Here is a 13,724-nt window from a genome sequence, read left to right on the forward strand (position 1 = left end):
CCAGACTGACTGGGATTCCCTCAACATCCAGCTGTTGTGTGACTATATGTGGTGAATCACTTAGGTCAATGCCAATTAACTTGGCAGGATTCATGAAGCCTTCATTTTATGTCAGTTGATTCTGACATGGCAAATTCAAGGGTGGCTATTGGATTAGGAGGTGTCTTGTGATGGTAGGGATGATGAATCTGATGTGCAACACACAAATGCATATGCACAGGCATATGATGAAAGGCATGCTGCTTTACACCACTGGCATGCTGAAACAATGTATCTTCTGCATGGACCTCTCCAGAGAGGCCTTATAGAAGGTATCAAAATTTGTGTTAGTCTACTGCATGCTAACAACCTCATGAGTGGAGATGCCTTACCACCAGCTCTACAGTGAGCAAATATATCAAGCAAGAATATGAAAAGGCAATTGGCAACCTACACAGGATCCAGGGTCCCCATTAAGAATTTATTCAAGTATGATAGCAATAACTGCAACCCAATTTCCTGGCTTTTAATTGATTTGAAGTCTTTGATGTGGAATTGAGAAATTCATCTCAGGAGGTAGCACAGAATGTGTGGTATTGGATCAGCTCTCTATTATATGCAGTGCCTGATAGTCTGACCAATTGTCGTTAGAATTAAATATCAGGCTCTGTTTGCGACAGACATGTGATCTAATATCATTTGTTTTGCACCCCTGCTCAGCTCAACATAGATTTCCACTCAACTCAATTAAAAGAATGCCTTTTAGAACATCTAAGGTTAAGATCAGATTGGGATAAGGTCTTGAGTGGACCATGACAGAGTTCAGTGCTTGTCTTCTGTTGCTTCATATCTACATAAAGGACCAGAAATTGCAAACCACTTTTAAAGTGATCAAATTTGCGGACAAACTAAGCTTTACAGTGCATTGATTGGGCAACTTCATAATGTCTGCTTGCTATGTATGAGAAAGGTAAATATTGGAGATGTTGCAGAGACCAACACAATCAATTTTAAGTCTGAAGGAAAATGAGCTATGAGAAAGTATTAGAAAAATAGAAACTCTGTAATCTAGAGAGAAGATGGTAATGGTCAATATTTAAAATATTAACTTGCATTGTTAATACCAGAATTTTACTTCAGCATAATCATGGTTAACTAACTAAATTAGTGTGGATGAAATGATAAAAATTTATTTGCACTACAGGATGCTGAATGTGAACAAATCAGAAAAGGTCATAAAGACAAAGTAATTTGAAGTACTTGAAATATAACTGGCTCTGACGCAGAAAAAGTAAGAGTTTTAAGGGGGAGCTTCTGTTAGCTGAATAATCCTAATTGATATGCTCTTGCAATAATAGATATTGTACTTTAAATAGACAAGAGTTTTCTGATAAATAATCAAAAATGGATATTACAAAGCATGTCACTTCTGAAGACATACAAATTATCTTCTTGGATGAAATTTGTACTATTATTTTTGAAGCAATCTGAAATGCATTACTTCCAAGGTCAAACAGCTCCAGAAGGTATTCAAGTTCAAGAACTGCACATGTGGGTAAAACAATAAGGTTTTCCAGTTTTAAGATAATTGTGTTATAAATGGAAATTTTGTTCATTCAAAGAAACCCAGCAACCTGTTATAATTAATGTGTATGTTAATGCTTTCCCTCTCGTGTGAGAATAGTGCTAGAGCCTATAACTCCCAGTGATTCACTCATTCTCTTCTTTTATCTTTTTTTACTTTTTATTGTATGTGCCCCAGAAAAACAACCACCAATGATTGGGGTAGAATGCTGTCATAATCCTCCTTTCTACTCTTTTAAACGAAACTATAATCAGGTCAAGCAGCCCCTGATGGGGTGCTGTAACAGGAACACAACCAAATGGTTAATGGAAGCCAATTCCCATTTCTATACATAGTCTAATAGGTTATTTAGTGAATTGTGCGGGAGGATGAACCTCTCTTGAGTCTTAATGAGAAGAGGAACTTGACTGAACAAGATGCAGTTTATAGCATGTTGGCAATATGTACAAGTTACGTTGACAATCTCAGTTATTATGTCCATTTAGGCAGGATACAATGATGATACATTATTATCCATTGAAGTCTCAAGCTGGACTCCCCTTCACTACCCAAGACGGTAGTACATCATCAAAATGAACAGAGCGTAATAAGTCTCCAACATTAACCATTTCAGAGCCTCATACAACAGTTCTCTTTTTTTTCCTGTCACTGTTAGTTTTAAACTCCATAAATTATTGGTTTCTTTGCCTCATATGATGCACCAACACTCTTTGCTGGTTTACTTTCTTATCTTAAAACTACGAAAGAGTGAATACATTTTTTCTGTCCAATATTGATTTACACAAAACCAAAATGTCTTTTTTTGAAGCTATTCACACTGCTTTTGTTAACCAGTTCTGCCTTCAAAATACTGTTCAGAAAGCAATAGTTATCAAGTCTAGAGAAACTAACTAAAATGGCATTGCAGTCATAAGGATTAAATTGAACATGATAGGTAAGAAGTAAAGTAGACCAATAGGCCTTTCAGAGTTTCTTCATTATTCCTGATTGTCATGACTGTTCTTTTAACTCCAGTCCTTCTCACCAAATTGACTGTCTATCCCATAATTCCCCTTGTACCGAGAAAAAATATTGACCTCTGTCTTAAACAACCATGACAACCAAGTATCCACAGCTCTCTCTGGTATAAAATTGCAAAGATTCACAATCTTTTGAGTGAAGAAATTTCTCCTCGTCTCACTAGTAAATGATGAAACATGTCATTCTGATACTGTGCCTGTGTGTTCTAGATTCCTCGCTTTGGGAGAAATTTTGTCAGTATCTACTCTGTTAAGTCACTTAAGAAGTTTTGATATTTCAATTAGATTACCCCTTATTCTTCTAAACTCCAAGAAACATTGGTCTATGCTACAGAATTTCTCCTAATCAGATAATAGATTTTTATCAATCACCCTGTTCAGAGATGTTATTACACACCTTTGGCACAGAATGGACTTGTACATGGGTCTCCTGGCTGAGAGGTAGGGTCACTACCAATGTAGCACAACAACCCTTCCTGACAGAATCATATCCTCTTCCCAGAAACCAGTCTAACGAATCTTGATTGCACTCCCTCCAGGCAGGTATATCCTTTCTTAACCAGGGAGAATAACATTGGATATATACCTCACCAACTCTCTGTATAATTGTAGTAAGTCTTATTTACTCTTGCACTCTAATCTCTTTGGAGCAAAAGCTAACAAATCATTTGTCTTTTGTGATTCCTGAACAAAGCTCAGAACACTTTGAAGCCAAACATTTCCCAGTCTCTTTCGGATCAAAAGGTATTCTGCTTTATCCACTTTTGTAGGGAAAATTATGTTCCACTTTATAACATTGGGCAAACACAAGATCGATATATACAATGAACTAATCTGTCTATATTCCTTTGCAGCCAATATGCATGTTCTTTATGGCTTAATTTCCTATTTAATTTTGCATTGTCAACAAATTTGTATACAGTACACTCAATTCACTTCACCTCATCTCAGCCAAGTCATTGATGCAGATTGTTAATAATTAATTCCCAAACACTGGCTTTTGCAGTATGCCATGTACGACAGCCTGCTAACCTGAAAATAGCCTGCTTATTCTTATTCTCTGCTTTCTGTTATTGAACCAGTCCTCAATTCATGCATATATTTCAATCCCATGAGTCACTATTTTGTGTAATACCTTCTTGTGTAACATTTTATTGTGTCCTTTTTGAACACTGAAAAACTATTCATCAATCCACCCCCTCATCCCCACCCCACATGGACTCAATGGGAGTTGAAGGTGTTTTGTGCCATTAGGACTGTATGGGCTGAATTTTCATGCTGCTCTGGAATAGGTTGGAGTTAGAATAGGCCTGAAAATGTCAGTGTCAGCCAGCATACCAGCTTCCTGAAGCCATCTCTGACCTGGCAATTTTGTGGAGATGTGTTCAAGGTCACAGGGCTCCTTGCCCCCACATGGTGGTCAGCTGCAGAGGTCCATTCACAGATTTCTTTAAAGTCAATTAAAGGATACCAACTGGGATTTTCCTCTGGGCTTTCGTTTCCTGCACCAGCAGGGACCAGTTGGGGTGCCTGGAAGTGGATACCTGACAGCAGACCAGTGAGGACCAATAATCAGTCAATCCTAGAAGCTCTTGTTGCTTGCTTGGGTGCAGGCACAGTAACAGGCTGTACCCCGTCCCATTCCTCCACACTGTCCAACACTACAGAGATGTATGATGCTGCGTCTAATGTTTACTCAGAGTTGAAGAATATACTTTCATATTAAAGTAGCCCTTTTTTAATTTATCATCCATTAATGTCTGGAGCTCCTCCCAAGCTGGAAAGACTCTGGTCCTCAGGCCAGTCCACTGCCTTTAATTGAAAGGAGAAACTGTCTCAATGCCAAATAGGGGAACAGCCCGACAAAGATCCAAAGTCTTTGATAGTGCCATCTCACGTTATCCACACTCCAGAGGATACATACAGTGTTTTGCCTGTATGACTTCTTGCATTGGTTCCCTCTTAACCAAAATACTAGTTACAGCTTCAAAAATCTCTTAACAGAGATTTGCGTTAAACGTGATTTGCCTTTTACAAACCTGTGCTGACTCTGCCTATTGATGTTATGGCTTTCTAAGTGCCTTGTTAGCTTGTCTGTAATCATAGGTTTTCATATTTTGCTTACCCGTGGATGTGTGATGTGCTTATTCAACATTGTTGTCATTGTTTAGACATTGAAAGTTACTGACCAGTGGTGTAGCAGTAACATTTCTTCATATTGTTCTCTGCCCCAGGCAAACAACTCAGTCAAACTTACATTGACTACTGCTTGTCACATGAAGCTAGACAATTTTCACTGCTTACAAATATAAATTTTTATTTCTGCCAGATTCAAAATCACTTGTGCCTGCACAGATTATACTGCATGACCTAGAGCAGCTAGGTCTGTGCAATCATGGGCAAATTGTAATCCATACTATGATCCAGAATGGAGCATCTGGCATCTTTGGTGGCGTCTGCAAAGAATTCTCAGGAGCAGAGGTCATCAAGAGCACTTCTAATAAATATGCACACTACATTCCAGAGGCCTTGGGCTCAAATTGCAGCCTAAAGTTCTGCTCTTACACAGGCCAGTGAACCTGTTAGTAGAACCTGTGGCATGACTGTGGCAAGAATTATTCAGATAACTGAGCAGAATTGGGCACTCTCAAGAAGAATGAATGTGCATGTTTTGGATGAAGGGGTCACTGTACTGAGTACGGCAAGGAGGTCTTGGACCATCAGGCTATGAGCAAAACCCTGCAGTCGACCTGTGTGTGTAGTCTTCCTGCAACAGAAATCATGCAGAAAATGTACCGAGTTAGTATCACACATTAAAACACATATCACGAGAACCATAGGGAAAGAACATGTGAAAGTAAGGGTGACAACATTCACACCACATAATGGATGAAATTAGTTCAGTCTGCTTGACTTAAAACTCGTGTTGAGTATTCATGTCTGCAGGATTGTTGAGTAATAATGTTGTTGTTGTGGACCAGACCAAAGCCTCTTCAAATATATGCAGCCTAAACCCTCACTTTTATCTTATTTAAAGGGAAGTGTAAGGTGCTGCATTCCAAATGTAATTTGACTGGTTATTCTACTTTGCTTGAAGTAGGATACACTTTAATCTTTCCCTATAGTTAAAATACAAACAAAAGAAAGAAGAATTGGTGCACCTTTAACCCTATTGGAAAACTTAACAGAATAAAAGATTATTTAACTACAAAAATAAACTGTTCCAATAAAGTAACTTCCCATAAAAACACACCCTTGGCAAAGACAAACTCAGTAAAACAGATTGTCTCCCATGCAATTCTGGCAACAGAAAGAGAACTCCAGCTTTTATCTGTAATGGAGAGAGAAATTCTGGCAGAGAAAGAGGGAGACAGCTTCCACAGCCAGCTTCAAAACCCCAGCAACTGCTGAAAGTTAAACTAAAACCCTTGTTCTGTGGGAGTCTGAGTCCACCCTTTCATGCTGCTTCTATTGTTCCAACTTTAAAAAAAAATTCCAAGGCCTCACAAGGTTTACTTTATTAGGTTCAATAGACAGCTCGATATCTATGGCTCAAAACCTCTCTTTAAAACAACCCAGGGCATGGTGGCTCAGTGGTTAGCACTGCTGCCTCACAGCACCAGGAACCTGGGTTCAATTCCACCCTTGGTCGGTGTGGAGTTTGCACATTCTCCCTGTGCCTGTGTGGGTTTCCTCCAGGTGCTCTGGTTTCCTCTCACAATCCAAAGACGTGCAGGCCAGGTGGATTGGCCATGCTAAATTGCCCATAATGTTTAGGGATGTGTAGATTAGGGGGGTGGGATGCTCTGAGGGGCAGTGTGGACTTGTTGGGCTGAAGGGCCTGTTTCCACACAGTAGGGATTCTACGATCTAAAATACACCTCTTAAAGCCATAGTATCATCACAACAGCAGTGTCCTGTATGGTCTGACTACCCCAGTGTTCCAGGGTACTTCACCAATTCTGATTGTTGCTCTTACCTCATCCTTCAGCATGGTTTGTGAAGTGTTTTTTGCAACCTGAAGCCATAAGAAGTGCATTAATATATCCGGCTCTTCATTTATAGACTTCTATTTACCCCGTCTAATGAAGAACATAATTTTTTGTGAACATCTTTTCCTCTTTGTTGCAGCACACAGGAAATGATATATCCTGAACAAAATAGACCATTTGGTTAGAATTTCATCCACAAGCACTTTCATTGCCTTGTTACATGACCGTACTGCGTAGTAGCTAAAAGATGCATTGTTGAGCTCTCCTATGTTGCTCTCTTCTTCAGCTGAACTTCCACCATTCAGACAGAAACGGCAGCAATTCCATAGGAACCCTTACACCTCCAATTCAGAAACCATCCTAATTTAGATAGATCTCACCTTTTCTAAATCACTGTTGATCCAAAATACTATAACTACCAATGTAACAGCATTCTGGGAGTACTGCAGTCATTCTAGAAGACAGCCCACGATAACCTCCTTGGGGACAGTTCAGGAAGACTAATAAGTTCTGCTTTGGCATCAAAGCCCATTTCCCAAGAACATATTAATAAACTCAACAATTATCATGCAAGAAACCCAGCAGAATTTGTATCTGTCTGTCATGGTTGCTGACTTTAACACTTTAATCAAAATATCAGAGAGACTATTTTCAGCTATCTGGTTCTTTTAAGATGGGTATCTGTACCTTGCATCTATTTTCTGGTGAAGCTTCCATGTACCAATTATTTTAAATCTAACATCAACTACTTTAGAAGAGACAAAACCATAATTTTCTAATTTGGCATAAATATTTGCCTATAATTTTTTTGTACAGTCCCTTGTTCACATGAAAATAGTGTGTGAAGATTCTGGAGTCAATTTTTAAAAAAAAATTAAATAAATGTAATCATAATATTTACAGGGTTACTTTAAAGTTTACTATTCAATAACAATATTTAAGGTACTTCTGTTGACAGCTTTGCTAACTGTTGACTAAACTCCAGTAAACAAATGGCTCAGTGCCACAGTGCATTAACTATTGCACTACACAACAGAACTTTCAAATAGAGTTTAACACCAATGCATTCCACATGGTATGTCAGAATGGCCAGTTGAAAATAGTCACACTTGGGAGTTGAACTATAGGATTGTGTTGTATTTATTCTCAATAATAAATTGAAACAACTTTTAAAAATGTTAACAAAAACACCTCCAAAGAATTGAGGATGCTAGAAATCAGAAACAAAAGCAGAAATTGCTGGAAAAACTCAGCAGGTTTGGCAGCATCTACGGAGAGAAAGCAGAGTCCAGCGACCCTTCTTCAGATTGTAACTGGGAAAAGGTTAGTATATATGCTGAAAATGGTATGGATGGGGGAGGAGTAAATAATAGTTGGAGATGCAGCCCAGAGAAAGAGATTAATTGTTGGGTAGGAATGAGTAAAGGTCAGCCTGGGAGTATCAAGAGCTGCTAATGAGGACCATTCATAGCTGACTATAGGTTGGTTGTGATGACAAGGCCCGGTGTGTGGGGCTTGGTGTAAGGACATGGGAGAAGGTGCTCAGGCCCTAAAATTATTGAACTCAGTACTGAGTGTAGAAGGTAGCAGGGGTTCCGAGCAGAAAATGAGACGCTGTTCTTCCAGCCTGTGCTAGCTTTCACTGGACCACTACAGCAAGCCTGAGATAGAATGGTTTGCCAGGGACCATGGTGGTGTGCTGAAGTGGAAGGCAACAGGAAGCTCAAGGATTTTTTTTTGGACAGAATGTAGGTGTTCTGCAAAGTGGTCACCCAGACTGTGTTTTGTCTCCCCAGTGTCGAGCAGACCACATTGTGAGCAGCGAACGCAGTAGACTAGATTGAGTGATGTGCAAGTAAGTTGCTGCTTTACCTGGAAGTCGTGCCTGGGGCCTTGAATAGTGAGGAGAGATGGAGTAAATGGGCAAGCATTACACCATCTGCGATTGCTTGGGAAGGTGTTGGGAGTTATTGGGAGTGGAGGAGGAGTGGACCAATGTGTCTTAGAGCTCACATGTCTCACCTCAATGTGAGGCCCCAGACAAACTTTTTAAATCCAACAGGGGTTCAACTGTACGTCCTCCAACCTGGTCTACTATATCCATTGTTCACGATGTGGCCTCCTCTACATTGGTGAGACCAAGCGCAGACTTGGTGATTGATTCGCAGAGCATCTGTGGTCCGTACACTATAATCAACAACACTTTCCTCTTGCCAACTATTTCAACTCACCCTCCCACTCCCTTGGTGACATGTCCATCCTGGGCCTCCTCCAGTGTCACAATGTTGCCACCTGGAAACTGGAAGAACAACACCTCATGTTCCGCCTCAGGAGCCTACAGCCCGATGGCCTCAACATAGAATTCACCAGTTTCAAAATCTCCCCATCCCTGGCCTCATTCCGTGTCCAACCCATCCTCTCATCCCCACCTCCTTGACCTGACACAGTCTTCTTTCCCACCTATACGCTCCACCCTTCCCACTGACCAATTCCCACTACCCCCTACCTGCATCCACCTATCACCATCCTGCCTACCTGCCCCCAGCTCCACCCCTCCTCTCTCTATTTATTTCTCAGGCCCCTTTCCTCTCCCCAGTCCTGTTGAAGGGTCTAAATCCGAAACATTGACTTTCCTGCTCCTCTGATGCTGCCTGACCTGCTGTGTTTCTCCAGCTCCGCACTGTATTGACTCCAGCATCTACAGTCCTTTTTATCTACACATATCTCATGATAACTGTTTTCTTCTTGCAGTTTAATAAAAGGATTTTAACACTTAGGAGTCAGCTTAAGGGATCTTTCAGGCCCATAAATAGATTTACCCAAGTGCAATTTACTTTCCTGTCTGAGCTTGAGAAGTATAGTGGGGCTATACTCTATCAGACCCCTTTAGTTGTCTTAAAAATTCTCTAATCAACCTGTTTAGGGATTTTATGACACACCTCTGGAGCAGGTGGAACTTGAACCTGGGCTTTCTGGTTCAAATGTAGGGACACTACTGCTGTGCCACAGGAGACCCCCTTCAGATATTTTATTGTAAGAACACAAATTGGGTTCTGGTGCTGAAACCTAGAGATTGGGCATGCCCTCACACATTAGGTCTGTGGAGTGTGGGTCATTAATTATTCCATGTGAATATCTTGGGGTGGAGTGGTTAGTTGACACCCTTTGCATTAGAGGTCTGGATTTGAGTCTCACACCAGGACTTGATAGCCAAGGAAGATGTATTCATAATGTGGCCAAACAGGTTACATATCAGCCAGCAAACCCTTTCAGCACATGTCAGCAGCAGGCGGTAAGAGTGGGAGAGATTCATGGTCAGTCTGCCATCTGATGGAAAGAAAGTTGGAAATTCTGTCATCATTAACCATGGTTTCAGATGACAACATGCCTGGAAAGGTATGTATTGCCACAGCAGCTCAGACTTCCTATGTGAACTGTAACACCACCAACTCAACCAGACACGTACCTTGGAATGCATATATTTTGGATTAAAGCAAGTGCCAAGTTTTACACTGTTACGAGAAGGAAATGGGGATTTTGTAATTGATGCAGCAATGAAAGTGCAACCAAAACATCTTTAAACAATTAATAACAGTGCATCTGATTTAGTCTGGCCAATAATGCAGAATTGACACAAGCCAGCACATAATTTGCCACTTAGCTCAGAGAATGCATGGATATTTTTATGAACTCCTTGCAAAGGGCTTTTTATGTAAATGATTCTGGGTTAGAGGTCAATGCAACCAACCTGTGGCCCACACGATTTTCCATGCTGAATTTCCCTTACCCAAAATGTTCAAGTGCACAGAAAGTATTGACTTGTAAAATGAACTCTGCCAACATTTAATTTCCCTAGGATTAGAACACATTGAAGAAGAGACGCTCGCTGTATATTTCACATGGCATTGCACTGCCGTCCCGTCAGAAAATTAATTTCACTCTCAAAATATTAACTCTGATTCTCTCTGCATACTGCCAGACCTGCTGTGTTTTCTCCATCAATCTCTCTTTTTATTTCAGATCTCCTGCGTCTGCAGTATTTTGCTTTTATCTAGAAATACCAATCCTATGTACAAGTGGAAAACAATCTTTCGATTTACTTGATCACAAATGAAGAAAGGAGATTGGATGAGGCGTAAATCACTTGCCATTTCTGTTGTATTTTTAGGTCAAATGTTTTATTAAGGTGCACAAACTGCATGACGCCAAGATCCGATTTTTGGTGAAACACCAGCCTTTTTTTGCTGATTGCTGTGTGCAAATTAGCTGAGACTTTTCATATCCTGAAACTACAGTGACTACAAATCAAAAGAGCTTCCTGAAGAACTTGGCAGCCAATGAAGTGGTGAGGTTGTGAAATACTTTACAGAAAATGCCAGTTAGATTTCTTTTTCGCTGCAAACTATTCAAGACACATCGCAAGGTGTTTGATGCCTTTTTTTATCCAGTGAGCTCTGCGGGGCCTCCAAACGTTCAAAACGACCAAAATTGAAATCTCTGAAAGTTACTTCTCTCCACAAGACTGCGGAAGAATTGAAAACTGATGCTCGAGAGAATCATTCTAGAGGTGAGTCAAAGTCGACAATTCCGCTTCCTTCGCTGCCAACAGGTGACGCTAATTGTATGATTTCAAAATTGTGACAATTGAACAGAAGAAAACAAAATTACACCCTGATAACAATTCTGTAGCACAATATTGGTCTACCTCTCAAAGATATGAGCAGAATTTTATTGAATTTCTAAAAGAGTTATCCTGGGTAATTCTCTTCATCTATGGATAGCCTGTGCGGTAATAAAACAATCCAACGCTTTCGTATTTTGCAATAAAATCATGTCTGGACCAAAATGACTCGTGCAATCTACCATTAATCTTCACAGATCATCTGCAATGATTGAAAACAAAAACGACCGGTTACTGTACTTGAGTTGTTCAGTTTTAAACGTAGAGTAATGACTGATGCATGTGTTTCTCTTAAGATTCGCATAAAATTGTTCGTAATATTTTTAATCACTCTGCATCCCTGTTTCTGCTCCTAGCCATTTTTCAGTGTGGAATTTTGTGAGCATTCCCTGCGGATCGTTCCTGTTTCATCGCCCTCTACGAGCTGGGAGCACCTTTGTTCAGGCAACAATGCAGTGACACTAGATGCCGGTGACAGAGATCGTCTTACATAACGACCATACACCACTTTAGAAAGTGTTCCTCCTGACGCTGCAGTAATTACTCCTAATAGAGGTACGAGCAATATTTGTAATGTTCCCGCTGTAGTCGTTGCCTTTTTCTGTATTTAACGACAGAAAATAAATGTCAGGCGTTAACTTCTAGCAACCTGGCCAGCTTCAGCTATACATTACGGCAAACTTAATGATCCAACCGTCTGAAAACGGTAGGTTTTTTTTTGCTAAAATAACCTAAGCCAGATTTATTTTCTTAGAAAACAACAGATACTGTGCAGTGTATAAAAAGGCTACTTTTCCTGATGTCATCTGTTTTAAACATATGGACAGCAACGTTTATTTCGAGCAAAAATGTTTGTTCATTGGTTATTGTGATGTAACAGGCTTAAAAGAAACCAGCGTGAATCCAGTATAAACCCGCTAATTAATTCCGGGTATAACGGGACTGTGTTGGCATGTTTCCTTTCTGGCGTAAAAAACGCGATAAATACATAGTTTTGCCATGGAATTCTGCTCTATGAAACAGATTACGTGAAATCCCAAACGATACTTAAGATTTACAATGATCATAGTCAATATTTTAACAATACACCCAAACGTTTGAATACTTGCATGCCCCATCGGTTTGCTTGTATTGTTGATACCTCTTCGGAAGACTGTTTATATTCAGAGCAGAATATTCTTTGCAGTTATCAATTTCAATATAACACGTCTAGACAATTCACACACTCTAATCACGTATTGCGTATTTGTTTTTGTTTAAAATAAATGGATAAGTAAATGAAACGCACAGAAACATCTGCAAAGTAGATTTTGCATTTACAATTTTATTTCAGATCTGATCTCTGTCGCTTATTGCGGAAGTACAGATTTCTCAACAAACTTATTGGAATAAGTAAACTTACTTAATATTTCAAAATTGTCTGTTACTAAAATATATCGCTTGGAAGTGTTAGCTCTTGAGTCATTAAAAGCAAGTCTATAATGAATAGGCAGGTTATTGACAGGTCCACTACGATTATTGAATAGGTGTTTTTCATCTGCTTATTCGGTAGAGTAGAATACTTAGTAAAAAGTGTTCTTTTTGAAATGCAACATTATTTTTCCATTTATCTTTCAGATTTAATAGTGATGTCCTGCATCCAGACGCCAGACTGTATCTAATCTGCGGCTCCAAGTTTGACATCTGCACATGACACAGGCATCGCTACATTTAGAAGATAGGTAAGTGAAACTAGACCACAGAGACAGTACAAAAAGTCATTTCTGTTAATCTGTTGCGGATTTCTCTTTTCTGTTAAATATAGTAAACCTTGCACTTAGATAATAAGAGAACAACAAAGATTTACATAATTTGAAACGTTCAAAGATCGTTTCTTTTCAATTCGGGTTTGAAATTAAACATTGGAATTGGTTTGAATGCAAACAATCGACTATAGTGCTCTGTTGCTCAAATACAATGCAGAAATATAGTGGTGACTTGTAAAATGAGCAGACAGTTCTGTATAGCCGCTGTAATGGGTGATTTCCAAATAGTCAGAAATTGACCTGAACCGAATTACTCTCATAAATCTCCACGCAAATGTATTTTTTTTAAGTATGGAGTTCAGATAGGCAAAAAAAATCTCGTTTTATATAGCGCCTGCCATGACCTCTGGGCACCCAGTGGAGAGTTGCTGTAAATCAGGCTTTATTTATTGTTAGAAGTGACTTGGTATGACACGTCTTTATCTCCAAAGGAACACTTTATCTATTTTTGTGGTGCAACTGGCAAATTACGTAGCTACTGTATTATAAAGAGGGATCATCTAGCAGAAACTGATTTTCAAAGCCTAGCTTTGAAAGTGTAACAATTGTTAGCTCTTTGCCACTCATATCACGGATGATGCTACAGAAAACTATATCTTAAGTCCATTCTATCAGGATTCCAATGGGAGTTATCGTTATTTGTCACAGGTTTGATCATCTGAA

The 13,724-nt window shown here is 39.6% G+C and overlaps 1 long non-coding RNA gene across 1 annotated transcript; it reads left to right on the forward strand.

Moving 5' to 3' along the window:
* Positions 1-10,949: 10,949 nt before the first annotated feature.
* On the forward strand, positions 10,950-13,083 carry LOC125486805. Its single transcript, XR_007265430.1, has 3 exons — positions 10,950-11,142; positions 11,613-11,811; positions 12,874-13,083. It is a non-coding gene; the product is annotated as an uncharacterized LOC125486805 (long non-coding RNA).
* Positions 13,084-13,724: the final 641 nt, after the last annotated feature.

Source organism: Rhincodon typus, chromosome 33 (assembly GCF_021869965.1).
Source record: "Rhincodon typus isolate 14 chromosome 33, sRhiTyp1.1, whole genome shotgun sequence".
In the NCBI taxonomy this organism is placed as follows: Eukaryota; Metazoa; Chordata; class Chondrichthyes; order Orectolobiformes; family Rhincodontidae; genus Rhincodon; species Rhincodon typus.